The sequence below is a fragment of the Tenrec ecaudatus genome, chromosome 1, assembly GCF_050624435.1.
Source record: "Tenrec ecaudatus isolate mTenEca1 chromosome 1, mTenEca1.hap1, whole genome shotgun sequence".
NCBI classification, from domain to species: domain Eukaryota; kingdom Metazoa; phylum Chordata; class Mammalia; order Afrosoricida; family Tenrecidae; genus Tenrec; species Tenrec ecaudatus.
The window spans coordinates 262,564,406-262,586,248 of NC_134530.1; positions in this window are offsets into that span (position 1 = coordinate 262,564,406).

Consider the following 21,843-nt stretch of genomic DNA (forward strand, 5'->3'; position numbering starts at 1 on the left):
AGATAGAGGAGGACTTTGTGGATTGGGGTTGGGCATTTGAGTTAATGGGTTAATGTTGGACTTGTGAGCTTGGGCAGCACTGGGTTGGGATGTTTTCTTGATGCAAATTTAACCTTTATATAAAACTCTCTCTTACACGTGAGTTTCTGTGGATTTGTTTCTCGAATGTACCCAGACTAACACAGATGCTATGCACACTTTGCCATATATCTGCTGTGTCTCCTGGTCCCCCACTAGACCAGGTATTCACAGAGGTAGGGACCATATGCCTTGTTCAAAGAGTGGTTGCTGAGGACGTATCTTGAATCACTAAATTCACATACCATGGATATAGCAAAGCTTCCCTGCTTTTCAAGCACCAAGATTTCTTTCATCTTTGTTAGCCTGTATCAATCCCAGTGTCTTACATGTAGTAAGTGCTTGACAGGTGTTTGTTGAAGGTTGTACATGATGGAATGAGTGAATGTCACCTGAGGAGTAAGTCCAGAGTTTCTTCAGAAGACTATTTTATTGCCATTATTTTATTGTTGGCCCCACGCTGACTCAAAAGATACTTTATTATTAAGACTATAGAAACTGAAACCAAAAAGTCAAAAGGTCACCAAGACAGTGAGATAGTAAATATTTAAGAGCCAACCTGGTCAATAAACACATGTGAGGTTAATTGAAGGGCAGAGAGATAAATGGCTCGGTGAGCCTCGCTTTCCTAGTTCTTGGGTCTCTTGCTCTATGATGGTTGGACCAGGGTGTAGCTGCCTTAGCCAGTTCCCTGCTTCAGCTGGCAAGGCTTACTTTCTGTAAGACAGCCCTGAGGAGAAGTCACATGGACCTACACCAATGGAGCCTTAGGTGCTGGAGCAGCTGTGTGGAGACCCCTGCCAGCGCTGAGATGTTTACATGCTCAGTGATTCGACTTTCCTCCTGCAGTCGGCATCATTGCGTGTGTTTTGTGAGATGGAGGAGGACTTTGTGGATTTGTGTCGGACATATAGCCTAATGTTGGACTTGTGGGCTTGGAGTATACTGGGTTGGGACACTTAATGTACAATTACCCTTTATATAAAACTCTCTTATAAAATATGAGTGTTTATGAATTTTGTTTCTCTAGTCTACCCAGACTAACACAGTTGCCATCATCATTTTCTAAATGTTTACTGTTTATTTCAGCCTTTGGTATCAGTTCCTCTTTTTCCCCTCCCCGCACCTTCCACCCTCATGACCCCTTGATACCTTATACATTGTTATTTTTATTTTTTAATCATTTTATTGGGGCTCATACAACTCATCACAATTCATACATACATGAATTATGTAAAACACATTTGTACATGTGTTGCCATCATCATTCTCAAAACATTTGCTCTCCACTTAAGCCCTTGGCATCAGCTCATCATTTTCCCCCTCCCTTTCCTCTCCCCCTCCCTCATGAACCCTTGATAATTTATAAATTAATATTTTTTCATATTTTATACTGTCTGATGTCTCCCTTCACCCATTTTTTCTGTTGTCTGTCCCCCAAGAAGGAGGTCACATGTAGATCCCTGTAATCTGTTCACCCTTTCCACCCCACCCTCTCTCCACCCTCCTGGTATTGCTGCTCTCAGCAGTGGTCCTGAAGGGATCATCTGTCCTGGATTCCCTGTGTTTCCAGTTCCTATCTGTACCAAAGTAGATCCTCTGGTCTAGCCAAATTTGCAAGGTAGAATAGGGATCATAATAGTGGGGGCAGGGAGGAAGCATTTAGGAACTACAGGAAAGTTGTATGTTTCATTGTTGCTATACTGCACCCTGACTGGCTCATCTCCTTTCTGAGACACTTCTGTAAGGGGATGTCCAGTTGCCTACAGATGGGTCTTGGCTTGGGTCCCCACCCTGCACTCCCCCTCATTCACAATAATTTGAGTTTTTGTTCTTTGATGCCTGATACCTGATCCCTTCAACACCTCATGATCATACAGGCTAGTGTGCTTCTTCCAAATGAACTTGCTTCTCTGCTAGACGGCCGCTTGTTAAAGCTCAAGGCTTTAAGACTCCAGATGCTATATCTTTTGATAGCTGAGCACTATCAGCTTTCTTCACCACATTTGCTTATGCACACATTTGTCTTCAGCGATTGTGTCAGGAGGACAAGTATCACAGAATGGCAGCTTGTTAGAACAAAGTGTTCTTGCATTGAGGGAGGGCTTACACAGAGTCCCAAAGTCCTTCCACTTCCTCAATGTATTTCCATTGAAATAAATATATGTACATAGGCCAATACCTCTATTTTTATGATTTCATATATTTACATAAGTGCATACCTATGTGTATACTTCTATCCATAGCTTTGCTTCCTAGATCTTTCCTGTTTCCTTTTACCTTCCTTCTGCCCCATCATGCTCACCCTTCTTCTGCCTCTTAGTAATTCCTCTCAGCTAGATTGCTGTTGCTTCAACATCACCAGGATCTCTACAACCTCCTTTTTGTTGCTTTTAATTCCCTAGTTGTTCCCCTGTCTATGGTGTTGTTTACTCACCACTCCTTTCCCCTGCCTCCTCCTCCCCCCAGGTCCCTCCAGAATCTTCAGTCCTGTTGTTTTCTCCGTGGGCTTGCTTCCCATGCCTATCTTACAAAGGAAGGCAAAACAACAGTAATGGTAAGAAAACAAAAAATGAATTAAAAAGAAAATCCAAACAAACGAAAATGTAAACATAATTCCAGGTCTGTCTGCTAACCTTTATCACTATCTCCCAACCATTCCTGGGGAGTTCCAGGAACTGGCCCTCCTCACCTGAAGACTATTTTCAGGGCTCCTCAGGGGTTTTGTGGCTTTCTTTGCTCCCATTGCAGGGCTGTTATGTTCCCCTCTTGGTTTGCCTCATTTTGGGGGTGGTCAGATCAGACACATTCCCCGCCATGTGTCACCAGTATTGTCCTCTGTTGCAGTATGCTACAGGGAGGGGACATTATGTCTCGATGAGTTATTGGCCCTACAGTCCTCTCTGTGCCTTTGCATGGCAAGCAGAGATGTCATCCTCAGGGTTTGGTGTGTCACCTTCAGGGTTTGGAGTCTAGTCCCTTGCTCTCTCTTTTTCTTGCTTGGTTTGCTTCTGTGTGGACATGACTGGCTGGCCCCTCTCCCCAACCTGCAGGTTTAGTGTTGTCCTCTGTAGCTCATATTTCTAGGGAGGAAGGGTCATTTTGTCTCTGATTGGGGTTGACCCTTGTAGACTTCTCTGTTCATGAGTTGCTTCATGTGGTCACGTTGCCCTCAAGGTTTGGTGCTGTGGTGGGGTCTGCCCTCATACTCAATTTGCTTTTCTTAAAATAACCTTTATCAGCTTAAATGTTGACATTCCTATGTTTTTAAAAATGGATGGAAAAGTCACAAAACCAGGCCTGGTCAGTATGGAGTGGGGAGGCAGAGGCAGATCCCGAGGAAGCTAAGGAGAAAAACAAAACTAGTTCCAAGTAGTGCTTTCTCTTGTCTTCTTGATGGTGGCTCACTTCTGTAGATCCGCTGGGAAAGACAGGGGTGCAGCTCTAAGAAACTCTTGAACACCTTAACCAACCCTGGATAAATGTCTGCCAGTCCATGAAAACCAAGTCTCTGGAGTGTGCGATGCCTCATTTTCAATTACCTCCAATTGCAGGAGGATAAAGGAAGAGAAAAGATGGATTCTGTAGTTTCATACAGGGAGTGAACGCAGACCATTAACTGCAATGGAGAGATTCTGGGAGAGAGGCAGGGCCCTTGGTTGCAGTTTGCTTTGAATATCTTTCAGGCAGTATTTCCTATTTTTAAAATACCACTTTCATGTGTTGTCCTTTTGCTCAGAAACCCTTAGTGAATCTTCTTCCTATTGCCTACAAGTTACTACTTTATAGTGTTTCCCATTTTGAGACTCACGAAATAAGGTATCTGGTCTTGCTCAGGGAGCACTGCCGCCCACCATGTTAACAATTACCTCATCTACCCTGTCTTTCTACTTTCTCTATTATAGAATATACCAACTAGAAATATATTTATTCTTTTGTCTGTCTGTATTGCTGGACAACAAGATAGTTAAGACTCCACCTTATCCACATCTATTTCCCACCACCCATCCTAGAGCAGGACCTCAACAGGTCTGGCAAGCTAAAGCCCTATTTGCTCTATCCTAGGATGCTCGGTTGTCTAGTGGTCAGCATCACAGTCAGCAGTTTGAAACCACCAGCTGCTTCACAGGAGAAAGACAAGGCTTTTACTCCTGTAAAGAGTTAAAGTTTTGGAGACCCAGGAGTGATTCTCCCCTGTCCTTTAGGGTGATATGAGTTGGAAACTACTCAATGGAAGTTTGGGTTTTTTTGTTGTTTTGTTTGTGCTTGTGGTAGATATTCAATCGTTTGTCAGTTTGAGGAATAAGAGTATAGGGGTGGAGTCTAGCTTGTCGATCAGATCATAGCCAATGAGGACTCTGTGTGGCCATGGCCTTCTCCTGAGAATGCTGGGAAGTCTGGTTTTTCCTCCTTGGAGGTGGAAGACTCTCTGCTCACACCTTGGGAGACATAACAGCTGACAGGACAACATAGACCCACCCTGATGCAGAGACCCCTGCCAGCATTGAGATGTTTCCAATGCCACTGGATCCAAAGATTTTCGACCCACTGGCCTGTGATCTTCTACATTTGGCTTCATTGCATGTGTTTCATGAGTCTGAAGAGGACTTTATAGATTGGTATCAGACATATGGTTTAATATCGGACCTATAGACTTGATCTGGGCTGGGCTGGGATGTTTTCTCAATGTTCAATTGCTCTTGTACATAAAGCTCTTTCTTATACACATGAGTGTCCATGGATTTCTTTCTCTAGTCTACCCAGACTAACAGAGTGCTTAATGGTTTCATCTGACCTTCACAATGTAGCAAAGACTTGCTGATTCTATCTCCCCATTTTCATCTCTCTGCACAGACCCTGTAATAGGTATTTCATATTTCTTGAATTGGTTAGTTTATTTCCACCTCTTCCTCTTTGTTCCCCTTTTATTTTCTACCCTCCGAAGTTTTTCCTCCTAAGCTTGCATGTGTCTCTCCTGTGCAGCCTAATACAATTCTTTTTCCTCTCCAGGCCCAAATGTCTGTTACCATCAGTCTGCAGACTTAGCATACTGGACCCTACCTGTGACTTTCCTAGCACTTGGTCATTTGCTTCCTCTTTATGCATGTCATAATTCCTCAGTAATATTATAAGTTCTTAAAGTCAGTCAGAGATAATTGTTCTGGGCTTCCACCATGCACTTTGTTACATAAACTAATTAGGGGCGGTGATGGTTCAGGGGTAGAATTCTTTCCTTTAATACAGGGTACCATTCCTTGCCAGTGTATCTCATGCTCAGTCACCACCCATCTGTCATTAAAAATCTTACGACAGTCAATTATTACCATTGCTGTCAATAAGTTTCACACCTGTAAAAACTAGAATTGGCTAAATGTGTGTGATATATAAACTTACAACAACAACAAATAGATGCTGAAGTTGCTCGTTGTTGTTGGTAGGTGCCCATGAGTCGATCTATAATGATCCTATGTGCAGCAGAACAAAGCACTGCCTGATTCCCTTTTAAGATATATCTAGATGGGATAAGACTAACAAGAGCTGTTTGAAAGATTAGGTATCAGTGAGTTAATAGAGGAGTAACAACTCAGAAAAAGAAGATGAGAATGGTAGCACAACTCCAAGAAAGTAGTCAATGTCATTGAAATATGTGCAAATGCGCAGCAAAGTCATCTCATAAGCTAGTTAGGAGAACAGAATGCTCAACCTGGAGCCCCTCGCCTCTATATAGCTGGCTCTCTAGCAACCAAGGTGACTGACATTGGGCCTAGATCAGGTGCCTGCCTGCCTTTCTAAATTTTCGTTTTCCTCAGTAAATACCCTTCTATTTGGCTCTCTTGCGAGATCAGAACTACTCTCCATTGCCTCCTCTCCTGTCACTCTAAGAGGCTGACTCTAGAATAGTTTGCTCAGAGGTCACCTGCAGGACTGACACCACAGTAGGGCAGGTGTGTCTATTCAATCCAAGCGGGCGGCATTCATAGCAGTCACTCAGTAGAGGTGCATATTTACTGCAGTGGGTATTCAGTCAGCATCTTTTTCTCAAAAAATCAACTTGACTGATACATCCTGCAAGTGGACCCCAGGCTCCTGACGAAGGACTGCCTCTTGTAATCAACACCAGTGAACTCTCTATTTATTACAGGGTCCATTGGTCTCCGCCCTCGGTCCTTACTTCCCTCTGGAAATTCTTCGCTTCTCTCAGTGTGATTTCCTTTTCAATTCAGGACTTTAAAATGTGAGGTAATTTCTCCTAACCACCTTCACTGGTTTATTTTCTTCTGACTCCTTGATACAGACAATTCTAGGGCTCCAATCTTGCTCTCCTCCTGTTACTGTGGACCCTTTCTCTGGGCAATCTCACACCACCGGGCGTTTCCCACAGCTCCAAGTCCATAAAGCCACAATGCTTTGGCGGGTGCACATAGTGCTCAATAAGTAAAATAGTCACTCGTTTTACTCTCCAAGGAGAGTGTTACTATTTTTTTTAATTAAATCATGTTAATGGGGGCTTGTACAACTCTTATCACAATCCACACATATAGCCATTGTGTCAAGCATTTGTGTACATTTGTTTCCCTCATCATTCTCAAAACATTTGCTTTCTACTTGAGCCCCTGGTATTCGCTCCTCCTTTATTCCCCATCCCTGTCCCCTCCCCGCTCTCCCATGAACTCTTGATAATTTCTAAATTATTATTTTGTCATATCTTATACTGTCTGGCATCTCCCTTCGCCTACTTCTTTGCTGACCATCCCCCGGGGAGGAGGTTACATGTAGATCATTGTAATCGGTTCCCCCTTTCTCCCTTACTTTCTCTCCACCCTCCCGGTATCACCCCTCTCACCACTGGTCCTGAGGGGTTCATCTGTCCTGGATTCCCTGTGTTTCCAATTGCTATCTGTACCAGTGTACATCCTCTGATCTTACCAGATGTGTAAGATAGAATTGGGATCATGATAGTGTAGAGGGGGGAAGCATTCAAGAACTAGAGGAAAATTGGATGTTTCATCATTACTACACTGCACTTTGATTGGCTCATCTCCTCCCCGTAACCCTTCTGCCAGGGGATTTCCAATTGCCCACAGATGGGCCCTGGGTCCCCACTGTGCACTCCCCCTCATTCACAATGCTATGATTTTTTTTTTCGTCTTTAATGTCTGATACCTGATCCCTTTGATGCCTCGTGGTCTCACAGGCTGGTGTGCTTCTTCCATGTGGGCTTTGTTGTTTCTCAGTTAGATGGCTGCTTGTTTATCTTCAAGCTTTAAGACCCCAGAGTCTGTATCTTTTTATAGCCAGGCACCATCAGCTTTCTTCACCACTTTTACTTATGTACCCTCTTTGTCTTCAGCAATTGTGTTTGGATAGGCGGGTGTGCTTCTTCCATGTGGGTTTTGTTGTTTTTCAGCTAGATGGCCACTTGTTTATTTTTAGACCTTTAAGACCTCATATGGTATATCTTTTGATAACTGGGCACTGTCCGCTTTCTTCACCACATTTGCTTAGGCACCCATTGTCCAGTGATCGTGCCAGGAATGTGAGCAACTGTGACTGCTGAATTGTTAGAACAAAGTGTTCTTGTGTTGAGGGAGTACTTGAGTAGGGGCCCACTGTTCATCTGTTTCCTTAATACTAAACCTATAAATATATGTACATAGATCTATTTTACCTTCGTCATATATAAATATATTTATATCTACATATGTCTGTATTTAGATTTCTATAAATGCCCTTTGCCTCCTAGTTCTTTCCTCTATTTTTTTTTTCACTTTCCTCTCGTCCCACTATCATGTTCAGCCTTCATTTGGGTTTCAGGAATTTCTCTCAGTTACATTGTCCTTTATCCAGCCCTGCCAGAACTCCTGCATCCTCCTTGCCACTGATTTTGGATCACTTGTTGTTCCCTTGTCCTTGGTTTGTTAACACCCACTGCCTTTCCCCACCCCCCACCTCCCCTTCTCTCATGCCCCCTTGGAGCTGTCATCCCATTGTTCTCTCTTCCATTCCCGCCTATCCCTTCTAGATAGACATACAGTGACAACAATATGCACAAACACAAAACCGAGCACAATGAAGCAACAATAGAAAATAAAACAATAACTACAAGTACAACAACAACAAACCCTATAAATAGTTCAAGGTCTGTTTGTTGTCCTTTTTGAGTGCTTTCCAGTCAAGCCTGAGGGGTGCCATGCCCTGGCCCCATATCTATCCCTGGCATTCCCTGGGGACTTCATTGCTCTGCTCCCCCTGCTGCTAATCTGGCTTTGGTGTAGTGGAGAGCGTTACTATTAAAAGATTTTTTTAGAAACCTAGATTCTCAAAATACAAAAATACTTAGAGTGAAACCACCAATCACTGGGGGAGGAGAAATATGGGGTTTTCTACTTCTGTAATGAGTTACAGTCTCAGAAACTAACAGGGCAATTCTACCCTGCCCTGCAGTGTTGCTATGAGCTGGAATTGATTTGATGGCAGTGAGTTTGGTTTCAGTGAGAGAGATAACTTGGTGCTAGTCATTCATGTTATTATAGTTATGTAATTGTTTGTCAATTTGAGGATTAAGTGTGAAGGACTGGTGATATATATAGTTAAGGTTTATTGTGCCAACCTGGCTGATAAACACACGTGGGGTTAATTGAAGGGTGGAGGGATAAATGGCTCAGTGAGCCTCGCCTTTCTAGTTCTTGGGTCTCTTGCTTTCTGATGGTCGCACTGGGGTGCAGCTGCCTTAGCCAGTTGCCTGCTTCAGCTGGTAAGGCTTACTTTCTGCAAGACATCCCCAAGGAGAACCCGCATGGACCTACCCAGATGCAGCTCTGGGTGCCGGAGCAGCTGTGTGGAGACTCCTGCCAGTGCTGAGATGCTTACAATGCCACTGGATCCAAAGACTTTCTACCTACTGGCCTGTGATCATCTTGCATTTGGTGTCATTTCATGTGTTTTGTGAGTCTAAAGAGGACTTTATAGATTTGTATCAGATATATTGGCTAATATCAGACTTAGGGTCTTGGACTGGACTAGGTTGGGGAGCTTTCTTAATGTACAATTATCCTTTATATAAAACTCTCACACACATATGAGTTTATGTGGATTCGTTTCTCTAGTCTACATGGACTAACACACATGTTAAAGATAGTAACAAAAGAAGATAATAATAGTGGTCTTATGGGACAGTTCTACTCTGTCCTATAGGGCAGAATTAACTTCATAGCAATTGTTTTGGGTTCTTAATTATTTAATAAGTGGTTCAGTTTGTGTTCTACAACTCATAATCCCTAAACATAGAAAACATTTCTGCTCCTGAAATGTTGGACATTCTACATATTAGAATCAGGTTCATTGATATTATATTTCTTTACATAATAAAATAAGTATGCATAATATATATTAATTCACTTAATCCTCACAACAAAAAGGGTAGTGTTATTATCTCTATTTAACAGATGAGGAAACTAAGAACTAGAGAGGTCAAAAAGACATGCCCTGTGACTTAGGTATGCTGTGGCAGCGGCAGGCTCCAGCTCAGAAATCCTAGCTCTAGATCATGAAGGGTCTGAGGTCAATTAGACCTCATCAAAATGCAAGCCTACAGTCCCTACTGGATCTGTCCCTGTCTGCACTCCAAATCTCAGCCACACCACCTTGTCTGGACTCAGTTTTAGCCACACTGACTTTCCTTTAGTTTTACATGCATGCCATGAACCATCTATTGCAGGGCCTTTGTACAAGCTTTTCTCTTTGCCCATTTTATTTCTCCCAGATAATACCATTATTCCCTTTGGTCTCAACTGAAGGTTGCATCCACAGGGAGGTCTCCTGAGCCAGGCTAGAGTAGCCTCCTGCTCTTAGCTATTCCTGCACTCATCCCGCAGCATACAGCAGAGCCACATCCACATTTGATATATGCTGTGATCACTGGATTAGACTATCCTCTACAGATGGAAGGAGTACGAAGCTCACTTAACACCAGCTCTCCAGGGACCAGAACAATAGCCAAATGGCAGGAGGAATGAATCTCCTGAATCCTAGCCAGGCCTCGCTGAGATACCCTGCTTATGCCTTCATCACAGCTAACTGAAGTAGTCCAAACAATTCACAAAATAGCCAATGTTACATCAACTGGGTATAGAAAATTTCATCTAATGTCCTTTAGTCTGGTTTAAATTTCTTTTTTGCTCTCTTTGCATAAATCTAGAAAGGTATCTACATTTCATTGGACTGATTCAGAGTGCATCTAAATGAGGGTTAAATATAATTTTCTAAATGGCATTGCATGGTAATATTTTGTCTAAATAAAAACTAGCTAACAGTTGGAAATGAGTTGACAGGGGACATATTGGGAGAGCCAAATGCTGCGCACATGCTGGGTAGAATCAGCTTTGCCACAGAAAGTATTTATGTTCTTTCTTTTCTTGTGCTTAATATTGGTCTGGTGCTTGCACAGGTTCTAAATATTTTTGGTGCATGCACCTGGGGTGGGGAGGGGTAGAAGGTAAATGGAGGAGCTGGTGCTAGCCAAAGACCCAAATACATTCCCTTACCTCCATGGGGGTGGTGGGCAGAATATGCCCAGAGTGGACCTGCAGTGGACTTGCACAAGGCACTGGAGTGAAGGTCACTCTGCACCCGCTCTTTGGTGAGAATCGTTCAGCATGGCACAGTTCATTGCCTTCGGTGCCAGCTCCAGAAATGGCATTACATCTCCTTCTTAGATACACAGTGTCCTGTTAAAAATGCATCAAACTATCCTCAGGAACAGGTGGGTGATAAATTAATGAGCACAATCTTTTCCTTCAAATTGCACTGGGGATGAAATTAATTACTGGGCAAATGAGAAACAAAGAGGGATCCCCGCCCCTTGCAATCTCTGAATTCTCTGCTATTTTGTTCTCTCAGAATCTAATTTCCATGAAGCTCTTGAGGGAAGTACACACTGTCAGCATAAGAAGGCCTTCACAGGCAGGCTAAATGAATGCCATAATTCCACAGTCAAGAGATCACACCCAGCCCTTAGAGGCTGGGGACTGACAAGGATTATATTTCAAAGAGGCCACAGTGTTCTCGCAGACATTGTTAAGAGCCCCCATACACATTTGATGCAGATTGACATTGTTGGGATTGGGTCTCCAGAATATTCATGTAAATTTTATTGATCGGCACCCAAACATACAGATATGTACAAAGACATAAAACCTTCATTTTCAATAGCATAAATTCTATTTCTGTTTAGAATATAAAGACATGTTCATGGTGATCCGAGTTTCTGAAGCAGGATTTTCTGCAGTGTCCATCTCTGCACCTATTTACCCAACATCTGATATTTGTTATGCTGACTGGTGCGTGACTCGCAGAGTGCTGTGGGGAGGGTTGTGGAGCACCTACTGGTTTACAAATTACTGACCTTGCACTTAGCCGGCCAACATGTAACCACGATGCCACCAAGAGTCCAGGTAGGGTAAAATGGGCTCCCAGGTGGAGGTTCAATCTGTTGTATGAATAAGAACCAACTTAAGGACACCTCCTAACAACAACAACAGAATAGTCACGAAATTTCCTTAGGCTAAAGCTTCAGGTGGGTTGCTTTTTTTTTGTTTCCCGAGGAGCAGGATGTCACCTGGTCAACCTGGAGCCTACCACATCCCTGCTGGGCTTGAAGTGCTGACGCTTGCTTCTGGGAGAGAGATGAGCTCTGAATCCAGGTCAATGCACAAAGAAGATACTTGTTTCTGAGCTGAGATTCCACAGAACTGTGGGGCACTGCTCGTGAACCCGCAATATGGACTCGAGCCCTGTAAGACTCCTCACCCCTCATCAGCCAGCCCTTCCCTGTATCCTCCTCTCACAGATACTGCTAGGGAAAAAAGACTAAAGTCTTCAGAAACTAAAAGCATTGTTCTTAAACTAAGTAGGACAAACTTTTAGCAATGATTTGATTCAGTTCATTGATTAATGAGAGGAACCTTGAGTCGGTAAGGCCAGTTCAAATTGCATTTGAGATAGTGGGACTTATTTACCAGGAAAGGCACACTAAAATGGATTTAAAACAAGTCCTACAGAGTGATAAATCAAGATTTCTTTTCACTGAAGGGCAATAATTTTCATGACAACAATAATTTGCCTTTCTACTGGACGAATATCTATAATCAAACACTTAACACCACAAAATCTAAATTATAGCAAATAGCAAAGCCAAACAATGGCACATTCTCCTGGAAAGTTAAGTAATGCTTTCTTTCTTCATCTATCAATCAATCTATCTATCAATAGTGCGTTGTTGAACAACGTGCAATGTGACATTGAACAGGCACGCAGTCATCGCTGGGTCGTCTTTGGGTTTTCATTATGCTGGTAACAGTGCAAGCTTAAGGGAAGCTCTTCAATCGCACCCTCTTTGGACACCTGGGCTGTCAGATCAGAGCTAGTGTAGAAAGGTGAAGGTGTAGAAAATCACTGCAGTCTCAGACGGTTGGTCCTAAGTGAGTTGTCTGTGGTCTCTCGGTTCCTATTCCTCATATATTGTGTGTCTGTCCACGTGATAACCTTCTTGTTTCTTTCTTCTTAACACTTTTAAAAAATACTTTTTATTGTGAACTGGGTAGAAGAATAGAGAACAGACCATCAAAAAATTCATATACATTTTTTTACATCTCCATCTCATTCACAGTGTTGACAAAGCCTATGTCTTTTAAATCCATTTCTTCTCACTGTATTGAGTATGACTCACGGTAATTCTCTAGTAGAGTTTACCTGCTTTTGTGGGTTTCTCAGACTTTACAGGGGTAGAAAGCCTTATCTTTCTCCCTTGGGGTAACTGGTGGTTTCAAACTTCTGACCTAGCAGGTAGCAACCCAATGCATAGCCCATTATGCTACTAGAGCTCTTGTAAATCCACATTTAGAAATATATATCCATTGATATTTTTGATTCAGTTCCTTCATTTGCTAGATCGCTTGTGTTAAAACTTTCTTAATTTAAGGGAGTTGGCCAAAGCCACTCGGCTAGCAGGTAATGAACAAGAACTAAACACAAGACTTCCAAACCCCTGACCCGTGTTCTGTTTGTTCTTCCTCCCCCTTCTCTTCCAGCATATGTGGGGGCCAACTGTGTGTAGGTGAGTTGGATGCATGAACAGATGGTTGCTGTAAATATACTATTAACTTGTATTCTTTTAATAAAGAAAAAGAACTGTGGCTTCCAATGCACAGTTTTCCTTTTCTGGGGAAGTAGAAAGTGATTCTTTCACCATATAGTTAGTACCTCAGTGCTCCCCTTGCATTGATATGACAGGTTTTGAACTATTGGGCTAGGATCTGGACTTGAAAAAATTGATACAGGAAGTTTTCCCCTGGCACCAATCCCCACACTCAGTGTCAGCAGAGTTCAATTCATTGAGAGATGGAGCTGTGGAGGGCAACAACGCATGGGGTGTGGGTTGAGTGGATCTAACTGTATTCCCGTAGATGACTCAAATTGACAGTGGCTTGAGTTCCGTGTCATTGGAGAAATTGTTCATGGTATCAATGCAATTGTCTTGTACCCGAGGGGGGGTGATTGACAATGTTTTTCTTTTTTTGTTTCTTTGGGTTTTTTGTTCTTTTGCTTATTTGTTTTTGGTTTTGTTTTCCTTTTGTTGTTTGTTTACTAACTTGTTTCTGGTGGTGGTGGTGATGGTGATGGTGATGGTCTTGTGGGGTTTTGTTTTTGTCATAATATGACTGCCAAATGAAACCAGAAAGAGTCCTGCATAACCAGCGAAGAAGCAGATGGATTCTGGGCACCCACTTGATTCTAGTTCCAAAGAATTGGTTCTGATAATATGGCCCTGCCCTCAATATTTACCTTCAAGAAAGGATCACTGAAGATAAGGGGGCTATACCAACGTGTGGTGAAGAAAGCAGATGGTGCCCAACTATCAATTGGAATAGTGTCTGGGGTCTTAAATGTTAGTATTCAAACACACAGTCACTGAAGTGAGCCATCAACTAATTCCACATCAAGAAGCACACTAGCTTGTGTGATCCGCAGATAATGATAAAATCCAAATATGATTAAGGGAAAAGTCGCAGAGCACCCAATTTGTAGAAAGCTATGGAGAACAGTGGAAGCCCAAAATCCATCTGCAGAGTATCGTTAGGTTAAGCCGCCGACAGATCCCTTCTAGCCACAGGCAAGGGATTCAAACAGTTTGACTCTCAGACAGGGATAATTGTAAACTTGACGGTGGATCAAAAGACTTCCTTCTTGCTCCAACATGAATTTGATCTGGCTCTAGTATTTCTTTCTTGTTCTACACCAAAAGTTTCTTCTCTGGCTTTTAACATATTTAGGTGGTCTTTTCTTTCTTACTCTGTATTTATTTATTTTATTATTGCCATTTTATCTTGTTTTTGTTTTTACTTTTACTACTAGGTTTCCCAGTTTGTGAAGCACAGAAGAAGTAGATGTATAAAGAAAATAACTGATGTAATGGCTAATCAGAAATGTGGGGTAGATGGGGGTTGGGGTGGGAGATAGGGGGTGAGGGGATTTGGGAAAAAAAGAAGGCATCTGGGAAGGGGGAGGGAGCACTAGAACTGATTGTGATTATGTGTATAGAACTCATTTTAAAAGCCATTTGAACATGGAGGTGCATGCTTTTTAAAGAAAACCACTAAAAATAATATTGATATAATGTGAAAATGTGGCCAATATGTCTAGAAATATACATATTGTTCAGTGGGAACCTAATTTGCGATGTAAACTCTTATAACACAATAAAATATATTAAAAAGAAAGAAAGTGATTCTTACATGCAGAATATCGTTCTCATCGCATTCATTGTATGAGAATAGCTAGCCTCAAGTGGGAATAATAGTACTTGCTTATTCCTTCATGTGTTGTACTGGCTGGCAGCCCTGGCTACATTTGAAAATGTCTTGATATCAGGGTCTCTCCCTCAGATCAATTAGACCACAGTCTCTGAGAATGGGCCTTATACAACTTATTTTTTAAGCTCCCAAGGTAGCAATCATAAAGAACTGTGATAAGTGGGAAAATGATGAAGTCAGTATAGTTGAAGGACGAGGGAGCAGGTAATAATTTGAGAGGCCTCCGAATGAAGAATGCTCTACCTTCTCTGAGGAGTCTCAGCAGTTGACAGCTGAATTCTGGTCTTTGGGAGCTTTGAACTAAACCACCAGTAAGTGTCCCCTTGCCAGGTCAGTTCTGATGAGTCGGTGCCTGCAGGCATTGGTTACAGAACTCATCCTCTCTAAAGAAGAGGGGCGGGGCAGGTGATTCCATTGTTCTTGCCAGAACACTGTCTCCAAGGTGATAGGAAATAGCACTGACGAGAAAAAATCAGCTTTAGGAGAAAGCTGTCAGCCAGAACCATACAACCCCAACTGAAGAGATTTTCTGAAATTCAGTGTTGAGGGTACAACAGTAAGAGTGTGAGGGGTGCCCAGATTCTTCACATAATGTGTCTCTGTGGTTGTTTTTAATTTTACTTATATCCTTCTAATAAAAAGATACCACCTTGGGGAGCTGTCTTTTAAGAGTCACAGTTTAACATTATGCCCTAAAATTTTACTGATTTGCTAGACTGTGTGGTCATGTGACAGTTCCTGAGTCTTTTGTGAAACCCGTTTAATACACTGCCCATTACGTTGTCAGAGTCCTTAAAAGGAGCTCTAGCAGAAAATTCTATTGGAGTTAATGACAGGAAAAATTCTTCTTTCTTTAAACAAATTGGATAACCCTTTAATTAGACCATTAAAATAATCTTTTTTTCACGATTCACACAAACAGATCTCTTACAGAGTGAAGGAAAGAAATGAACAGCTTGGCAAATATAGCAGGAAACTTCAATAACCACTCTCAGGGAAAGACAGATCATCGGGAAAGAAACTCAGTAGAGATATGGAAGAGGTGACCAACACAATCAACCATCTCAACTTGTGCGATAGAAACAGAACCACCACCACCACCACCACCCCACAACAACAAAGTACACATTCTTCTCCAGTGCACACAGAGAAGGTTTCAGGAAAGATCACAAAGTAAGGCTTAACCACATAGACATCATTTTCTTGGATCACAATGCTATTAAACTGGAAATCACCAATAGAAAGAACATAGTGACAAATACATGGAGACTGAATAACAGACCGCTTTAAAAAGACTGGACCGAATAAGGGGGGGGGGGGGAATTAGGAAGTTCCTTGAAACAAATGAGAAAGATAGCACAAAATACCAAAACCTTTGGAACACAGCAAAAATAGTCATCAGCAGTCAATTTATAACAATCAATGCACACATTAAAAAGGAAGAGAAAACCAAAATCAACTTAATACAACACCTCCAACAACTAGAATAAGGACAACAGCAAAACCCCTCCAGCCACAGAAGAAAAGACTTCATTAAAATTAGAGTGGAAATAAATGAACTGGAAAACATAAAAATAATGAGGGGGAGAAATCAAGACACAAGTTGGTTCTTTGAAAGGATCAACAATATTTACAAAATACTGGCAAACTGAAGAAAGGGAAGAAAACAAGATGCAAATCTCTAGAAGTAGAGATGAAAAGGGCAACATTACAACAGACTCAAGCAAAATTTAAAAAAAATAGTAACGCACTACTATGAAAGATTGAATTTCAGTTTGAATTTCAAGAACAGATTGACTAGTTGAACACTAATGACAGAAGGACTGAGACGCTGTGGGAAGAGATGAAAAACACCATTCATTAAGAAAGCAAAGGGTCCTTAAAAAGACAAGAAAGAAAGAAAAGAGCAAAGTGGATGTCAGAAGAGACTGAAAAGTGCTCTTACTCATGGGGTACCGAAGGCACAATGAACAAATGAGGAAGTCAAGAGCTGAGGGCAGCTCAGGAAGACAGAGTAAAATATTATAATGAAATGTACAGAGACCTAGAGTTAGAAGACAGAAAGGAAGAACATGCTCAGCATATTTTAAACTGAAAGAACTCAAGAAAAAGCCCACGCCTCAAATTGTCATAGTGAAGGATTCCATGGGCAAAAGACTGAACAATGTAGAAAGCATCCAAAGAAGATGGAAAACGGGAGTCGGCTTTCGAGAGACAGCAACATAAGACGACAGCCACCATGGGCTCAGGCAATTTACTAAAACTGGACATACAGCCTTAAAATAGGATGTGGACCTAGATTCCCTGAAGCACCCCCCTTTGTAAGATTTATAACAAAAATTAATATGAATGGAGTGAATCGCTCTAACGGAGTGGTGGACCCAAGAGCTAGTGCCAGCAACAGGGCAGAATTCCTACAAGATCAAAGTTGTCCTGCAAGAGCTCCGGCACCTAATGTTGTCTAAAGAAAATATGAAACCCGCTCCGCCGCCCGCAGGACAGTGCTACAGCAATTAATACCAAGAAAAAACACAGGCGCTCCCGTACCCCCATTCAATTTAAGCGATCTTCATTTTCCACAGCAGTACATTTTTAGATACAGCTTGTAAATCTCAATGCACTGGAAAGGAAGCTCCCATTCAAGGGCAAGTTATCTTAAGACACTGTACATGATACTAATTCGTTTGTCTATTTGAAATGTATAAGTTGTATTATTAAAAAAAAGAAGAAGATGAAAGAATACACAGAACCCCTGTACCAAAAAGAACTGGTTGATATTCCATGAATTTCAGGAGGGAGCGTATGAGCAAGAACCTATGCTACTGAAGGACGTTCAAGCTTCCCTGAAAGCATTAGTCAAAGACAAATCTCCAGGAACTGATGGAATACCAATTGGCATGTTTCCACAAGCTGCCGAAGCTTGTTGAAGTACTGAGTCCTCTATGCCAGGAAATTTGAAAGGCAACTACTTTCCAAACTGACTGGAAGAGATCTCTCTTTGTACCCATTCAAAGAAAGGTGACCTGATAGAATGCTTTAATTGTAGAACAATATTATTATATCACGTACAAACAAAAGTTTGCTTTGAACGATCCAGTGGCGGTTGCAGCAGTCCATTGACTGGGAGCTGCCAGCAGTTCAGGCTGGATCCAGAAGAGGACGTGGAACAAGAGATATCATTGTTGATGTCATCTAGCTTTGCTTCACAATCAGTGCCCATGAAAGGACCAGTCAAGGGATCAAAGGACAAACTGCAGTAGGTAAATCTGCTGCACAAGACCTCTTTAACTGTTGAAGAGAAGTGACATTAATATGAGGGCTCAGGTGGGCCTGGTCCAAGCCAAGTTGGACATTGGCTAGAGAAGACCTACGAAAAATCCATGTGTTTTAATAATGGTGCTGGGGAAGAATGTCGAAAGTACCATGGATTGTCCAAAAACCAAATAAATCTATCTTGGAACAAGTACAGCCAAAATGCTCCCGAGAGGCAAAGAGTGTGATACTTCATCTCACATACTTTGGACAGGTTGTGGAGAGACCGTTCCATGGAGGACATCATATTTGCTAAAGTGGAAGGACAGCAGGAAAGAGGAAGACGCTCAATAAGCTAGACGGAGACAGTGTCTCCAACAATGGGCTCAAACACAGATCCCACAGGACCAGGTAGTCTTTTGTTATGTTGTGGATAGGGTGGCTAAGAGCCGGAACTCACTCAACAGCATCTAATAGCAAGAACAAGTATACAGAGCTAAGGACACCTGGTGGAACAACGGACTAAGAATTTGACTGATAACTACAAGGTCTGCGATTCAAATCCACCAGCTGCTCTGTGGGAGAAAAATGAGGCTCTCTGCTCCTGTGACTATTTAGGAGTCTAGAAAACCCTGGGGAGTAGTGTTGCACTGTCCTACAGGACCACTATAATTTGGAATCTATTAGGCAACATTGGGTTTCATTTGGAGATATGAATACCTACTTTATTAGGGATAATTTAGTTGAAAGGAGCGAGACTCCCTCAGAGAACATCATCTTCATTGAGGCAAGAGACTCTCTAGAGGACCATAGGCAGGACTCAGGTAGTTATCCCTTCTGCTCCTCTCTGTTATCAACCCATTTTCTTCTCTGCACCTATGCCTCCAGAGGCCTTTGATTGGCCTGCTGGAACCTGGCTTTGTCGGGGCTGCGCTGAGGCACAAACTGCAGGGTCTGAGCTCCCTAACTCTTGGTGCAAATCCACAATAAATGGCACTTGCCTGCCAGCTTCCATCCACTCTGGTTCAGTTGGCTCTAACCCCAAGGTAAACCAGGGACTAGCAAGCAGGGGTGGAAGAGGGTATGGCAGAGAACAGGGCTTACAGTGTTTCAGGCCACCTCATGGAACCATCAGAAAGATAACTGACGGGATGCATGTTAAACGACAAGCATAGTGTGGGTACAAGAGTAGAGGTACTGCCCACAGAGTAAATTGTGGGCATGATTGTGTTTGCTTTGCTTTGTTTTGACTTGTGAGCTTAAGCTGTTTCCAGATCTCATCATGTAGCAGCAGTGATTCTAAATAAATATCAATTATACCCTTTAAAGGACTCATTAAAAATGTAAAACACTTAATCAAATTTATTATTTACATACAATAAGCTGCATTTAAAGTATATAATGTCATGAGTTTTGCCATCACTTCACCTGCAAAGATCTTGACCATTTTCATCAATCACTACAAGATGGCTCCAAGCGGAGGAGGAGCCTCCCAGATAGCCACATGAGAGAGCACGCAAAAGTGCAAGCCTTGCCTGGGAAGGAGCAGAATCTGTTGGATTGAACCAGGCCGCGAGTCCAGAGGGCACGGCGGCATGGACTGGGGCTGTCTGCCTGCCATAGGGAGCTGGCACTCTTTCTTTGTGTGGCCCGTGGGCTCTGGAGTAGCTCGGTAAGGTCTGGAAAGTGCGGAAGGCTCTGGCTGAAGAGCTATGGGATCCATTTTGCTGTTTGCAGAGGTCACTCGGGCTTTGACTGCAGGCCAGACTATAGACACACTAGTGGATGCAGGGCTACTGAAGCAACACAGACCAGAGACATCGATGGCATGAATTTGTGAAGACCCAAAAACCACAAGTGGAGGAGTCCAGAATTTCCTTAGGATGTGCCCATCAAGACTCCATGCTGAAGAGCTGTAAAGAGAGCCTGAATACTCCTTGACCCCCATCCTTTTTTTTAATTAAAAGATCATTTTATTGGGGAGCTCTTATAATAATCCATACATCAATTGTATCAAACGTATTTGTACATATGTTGCCATCATTATTTTCTAAATATTTACTTTCTATTTGAGCTCCTCTTTTTATCCTCCCTTACCCCATCCCACTCTCATGGCTCCTTGATAAATTATAAATTATGATTATTTTCATATCTTACACCAACCACCGTCTTCCTTCCCCCATGGGTTCAATTGTTCATCCCCCTGGAAGGAGGGGGTGTATGTGTTGATCATTGCAATCGGTTCCCCCATCCTCCCCTCCTCTCCCCACTTCCTCCGTACCCTCCTGGTTTCGCTACTCCTATTCCTGTTCCTGGATTCTGTGTGTCATGAGCTCTTATGTGACCCACCATTCTGGTTTCCCAGTTGCTCAGTCTACACTAGAACCTTGCCCTGATGGAAATGTATGACAGCACACTGGGGCTGGGCTGGTATTCTGTCGCATCTTCAAACCCCAGGAGCTTCTACATCCTCAGCCCTGCTCTGGCCTAGAAGGGAGGGAGGCCAGTGACCTTTCATTACTCTCTCTCCTGGGCCCAGGCTAGAGATCACAACACCAGCTTCCCTGAGCCCCGTGGATAACACCAGTCTCAGACGTCAGCCTCCTTTGTCCCACTGCCCAACTCTTCCATATAAAACTCTATTGATATTAGCATTTAACATTTATGAAGCCCTTCCGATCTGCAGGGCCACTCACACTCGTGGTCTCATTATATCAAGACTAAATTTGTGATAGAATTGTTCCTCCTGTGTGAAATAAGGAGAATTTAGAGAGATCCATTGGTTCCTAAGGCTCTAAGACAAACTCTATGGCAGTCTTGGCAAGTTTTTCCATGTTGTGTCTTCAAAAGACATTTCTGAGCCTGCCTGCATGGGGCAGGGAGCAGATGATGCACGGGTAATTGACAGATATTCTTTGGATGAAAGGGAAGATAGCCAAGTTGTGGTCTCATTGATTTAAGCCCCAAGCATGCTAGAACTCAAGCAGAATGTAGTTGTGCTAGTGTTTGGTTCTGAGGCTGGGCATGAAGCTTTTTGTAAAACAGGAAAATGTTGTTGTTTTTGCCTGTCGCCTTGTAGAAATAACTAGAGTTATTTCCTGTTACTTCACTAAAAATCCTTTTACTGGGCTAAAAAATAAAAAAAGAAAATACTTGATTCTGATCAAAGATTCTTCCCAAATTAATAAAATGCAGCAAAATGCAATACATGGAGCAGTGGTGTCAGGGAACTTGAGAGAAGTGGGGAGGTGACCTGGCCCAATGTTCAGATCACATAGACAAATTAAATAAACCCAGAGTCACAGTGACTGTCAGAGACCAACCTGCACATTCATGGCTGAGCCAAGCCTCCATACTCTGCCACACCGAGCTTTTCAGACGAACACATCTACCTGGGCTGCAAGTGGAGGTGACCTTGAGACCACACAGAACCTTACACTACAGCTTTCTAGGAGCATCAATTTTACTTGACATTTTTTAGGAAAAAACACATTATTATGGCAAAACATTTTCATGGAGTAGAATGCAACATTCCTATGAATTTTAAAGCTAACAATTCTACAAATACCTCTGGTCCCTGTGGTGGGTACACTATGTACCTTATGACCTCCAACACTAGGTAGAATAAAAGAATTTGGTTAGA